Genomic DNA, 4561 nt, shown 5'->3' with positions numbered 1-4561 from the left:
TATGCACAATGGCCAAACAGTTATAAAGGTAGGCAAGACACATTGAGGACATTTCGCTTTTTTCTGTATTGGCTTTCCCTTTTACTGACACTTTCCCCAAACACTTTTTTTTTCTTCTTTATCTCCTTATTGAATAGGATTCTAAAACTAATTCACCCTTGATGACTTTAATCCATGAGATCCTATACTCTGAAAAGTGAAGTATTACAAAACATGCAGTGAATTCAATGTTCCGCTCATTGTTAATTTATGGAAAATGTTATGCTTAGTTAATTTTTGGGAAATAAGATTCTTATTCTTCTTTGAATATGCAATTAAAAAAATAAACTTTTGTCTCATTGTATATGGCAAGCTTTGCCACTATGTAAGCGTTTCTTACGCTGGTATTCAACTACAAGGCCTTCTATGGCTCTGAATTTGGCCAAAACCCTAGTGATTCTGCATCTCCACCTCAAACTTATTATAGCAGCAATTCATGAGATTGAAGATCACCCTAGCTCCGCTGTTACATATTACTACGAATATCCTAGAGGTCCTGGAAGATGACCCATGGGAAGTACATCGCTGTGGTCGATCTTGGAGAGGACACTGTTGTGACTAGCTAGATTTGCTTGTTCTTAGGCAGATATGGTGTGATGACTATCAGCAATGGAATTTCATAATGGCTTTATTTCATATCCTGTTTAAAAGGATGCCAAGGGAAATTCAGGCCCAAAGCATCGCTCCCAGCATTTTGCAGCAGGAGCTGGTGGGGCATAACACCCAAGGTGAAAACCCAAGTAAAGAGACCCTCGGGACATACAAAGCAGGACTACACCACCAGGTTCTCTCTTATAGACCTTTTAAATTACATCAATTTTGTTTCATTCAATCCTGGATGATAATACGAAAGTCATGCTCATTCAGTAATTTAAATAGTTATGGAAGAGTGTTGACGCCAGAGACACATGATGAACCTATTTAATATTGAAGCCCTCAATTGGAATGGACAATGCTGCCCATATGGGGCAATTCATGATGATGCTGGTGGCGGAGTCGCTTTTGTGTTCAGAGTTTCCAATTTATTGTTCAGGAACAATTAAAGAAAGCGCCTCATTTGGATGTGCCTGAAGACTTGGAGCTTGACTACCATCAGTTGCATCTGCAACTGGCTTATAAGACTTGTTTGGAGGTTCTAGTAGGGAGCGCAGCAATTATAATACCCTGGAGACAGACTGGAGCAAATACTTTTTTTACAGAAGAGCCACCCAAAACTATCAAGAACGCAGCTTGATTAGTTTAGTTTAGTTTAGTTTAAAGGAGTTTGTAAAGCGCCTGGTGACGCCTCCCGGCGTGTCCCCGCGCTGTGGAGAGAGCATTTATGTAAGGAGAGAGAGGAGTACCATTATGAAGTAAATAAAAAGGTTTTCAACATCTTTCTAAAAAAGGCCTCATTAGTCTCTAGCCTAGTGTTCGTGGGCAGGAGATTCCAGTGCATGGCCGCTAGTGAGCGGAAGGACCTGCCTCCCATTCTGGCTTTTTTGGGGCGAGCAGTTCTGAGCAAACCCATTCCTTTAGATCTGAGGGATCTGTTGGGTTCGTACAGGGATGCCAGATCCGACATATAGGCCGGCGCTTTGTGGTGGATGATCCTATGGCACCATAGTAGAGCTTTGAAAACAATCCTCTTACTAATAGGTAGCCAATGGAGAGATGCCAGAGAGGGTCTCGAGGGGGCTTTGCGGGGAAGCCTTAACACTAGGCGTGCTGCAGAATTTTGTAGAACCTGTAGTTTGTTGATGTTTTTAGCCGATGTGCCCAGGAGCAGCACATTCCCGTAGTCAATACGGGAAGTGATTAGTGCCTGCGTCATGGTACGTCTGGAGTTCAGAGGCAGCAAGTCAAGGGTGCGATTGAGCGTTTTCATTACTCCAAAACATTTGCCTACAGTTCTCTTAATGTGGCTATCAAAAGACAACTTATTGTCTACCCAGACACCTAGATTCTTTGCTTCCCGATTAGGAGGGGGCAGAGGACCCAAGCAGCTGGGCCACCATTCTTTTGTCCATTTAGCCTCATTGCCTCCAATTATAAGAACCTCCGTTTTAGAGCCATTAAGTTTTAGACAGTGCTCTGTCATCCAAGAGGCAAGCTTACTCATGCAAGCACTGAAGTTATCAGCTTCCATAGAAGGGGCTTGAGATAGTGATATTAGAAGTTGCGTGTCGTCGGCGTAAGAGACAAGCTCTACGCCGAACGATTGCACCACTTCTGCCAGGGGGGCCATGTATAAATTGAACAGGGTGGGACTCAGGGCAGAGCCCTGAGGTACCCCCTGTTCGAGCAACACGCTGTCTGAGAGGAAAGTCCCTCTTTGGACTTGAAAGCTCCTGTTAATCAGAAAGGCTTTCAGCCATCCCAGTGCCTTATTGGTGACTCCCGCTCTGTTTAGACACTGTAGCAGGATGGAATGCGCTACAGTGTCAAACGCGGCACTGAGATCCAGCATGATGAGAGCCATGGTCTTACCCTCATCTGCTCCTTCCCGTAGGGTTTCAGTAGCCCTCAAGAGAGCTGTCTCAGTGGAGAAATTAGATCTGAAACCCGATTGAGATTTATGAAAAACATTATGGGCTTCTAGATGTTCCATAAGTTGAATATTGGCAATTTTCTCAGCTAGCTTTGCAAGGTAAGGTAGCAAGGATATTGGGCGAAGGTTTTCCAAAATGTCTTGACTTATGTTCGGCTTTTTTTTAATCGGTAACACTACTGCCTGTTTCCATTCCACCGGCAAGCACGCCGTAGAGAAGGAGATTTGAAGCAGATGTCTGAAATGAGGCTCTAGTGCAGGGAAAGCTTCAGCTAGAATTTTAGGAGGCGCAGGGTCTCGGGGAGATCCTGATTTGATGTTATTGCACATTTTAGCCAAAGCTTCAGAGGGGGAACTTCGAAAGAGCCTAGGCACTCTGGTGTGTTTATAAGGTTATCATTTTCAATAAATTCAGTAGCCGACTTTATGTTGTTGGAAAAGCTGGCATAGATTTTAGTAATCTTTCCTGAAAAGTACTGGGCAATTTTGTCACAAGTTTCCACAGAATCGTTTTGGGCAGAAGGAGTCACGTCCACTATGGAAATTTCTTTGTATATTTGATACAGTTCCTTAGAGGAGTTTTCTGCTTCCATAATACGGGTGTGATAATGAGCTGCCTTAGACAAACGTATAGTTTTGTTGTATACTCTTTGCGCTATTTTATACTGGGTTTTAATTTCTGGACAAAAGTTCTGGCGCCATGCTCTTTCAAGCTTTTTACATGCCGTCTTCATGGTTTGCAGTTCTTGACTGAACCAGGGAGCAGCTTTTTTTGTTCTCCTGGCATTGGTCATGGTGCGAATAGGGGCCGTAATATCAAGGGCCTTAGTGACAAAGTTGTGTATGTGCTTGTTAGCTGACTCACAGTCATCCCCTTTAGGAGAGCCTTCATCCTGGACAATTTTAATGAAAGATTCTATTGAGAAGTTCTTCCATTTTCTACGTTTATAGTGAAGAGATTGCTGTCGATAATGCTCGGTTCTGTCAAGTTGAATCGTTATGGGGATGATGTAATGATCCGACCAGGGTATGGGTTGAGGATCTAAGGTATGAACTCCCTTCCAGTTGCCAAAGATGGGGTCTAATTAATGCCCTAATTGATGTGACGGTTCCTTATTCTTTAATTCGAGCTGTACCGAGAGTAGCTCAGCTTGAATATCAGTTGCGTCAGTATCTAAGGGGTCTTCGAAATGGGCATTGAGATCTCCTAGCACTAATAAATGCGATTTCCTTAGTGCTAAGTGAGTTATAGCTTCCATCAGGGTGGAAGTGAAGTCAAATAGCCTACCAGGTGGTCGATATATCAGAATGCCTGATATGGAGTGATTGGGACCGGTGTTAATCGTGAAAGAGCCAGCTTCACTATGGTCAACCTGTATGGGCGATAAAGAACATACTAGAGGGGCTTTCGTAGCGATGGCGATGCCACCCCCTCTGCCGTCTTTCCTATCCAGTCTGGAGAGGGAGTAACCAGGGGGAAGGGCCTGAATAATGTCAGGGTCTGAATAATCATCCAGCCAAGTTTCCGTCAGGAATAAGATGTTAAGGTTCTGGTCCTCAAGTAAGTGAAAGATTTCTATAGCGTGCTTACGTAAGGATCTGCAGTTAAGTAAGGCTGCTTTGATGGTGTGACCCGAACTAGTGGCTGGGATGTGACTGATGGGTTCAAAACTACACAAAGAGCATTTATTTAATGACAGGGCATGCATGGAGTGTTTGCAAGCTGCAAGCGTATCAGGTTGGAGAGCCAGCAGTTCCTGTCTGCCATACCTTAAGGTGGTTATAGTGGAAGAGCCAGAGTTTGTGGCCCCGCGCCCCGTCCGGCCGCGGAAGGGCGCAGACGGGCTTGACTTTGGCTCGACTTCGGCGCGCTTCCGGCGCGCCCGCTGCACGCGTCCGCTGCGCGGTCGCTGCCCAGAGCACATTTATAGTGAAGGGAGGGGTCGCTAGAGCGCTGACCTGTGCTCCCTGAGCCCGGAAGTGAAGGCTCCT

At 44.9% G+C, this 4561-nt stretch overlaps 1 pseudogene; it reads right to left on the bottom strand.

The window, feature by feature from the left end:
• Window positions 1–2841: 2841 nt before the first annotated feature.
• Window positions 2842–4278, bottom strand: LOC147727968 (uncharacterized; annotated as a pseudogene).
• Window positions 4279–4561: the final 283 nt, after the last annotated feature.

This window comes from Lissotriton vulgaris, chromosome 3_1 (assembly GCF_964263255.1).
Source record: "Lissotriton vulgaris chromosome 3_1, aLisVul1.2, whole genome shotgun sequence".
Taxonomy (NCBI): Eukaryota; Metazoa; Chordata; class Amphibia; order Caudata; family Salamandridae; genus Lissotriton; species Lissotriton vulgaris.
The sequence above is the reverse complement of the archived record's forward strand: the minus strand, read 5'-3'. Positions and strand labels throughout refer to the sequence as shown.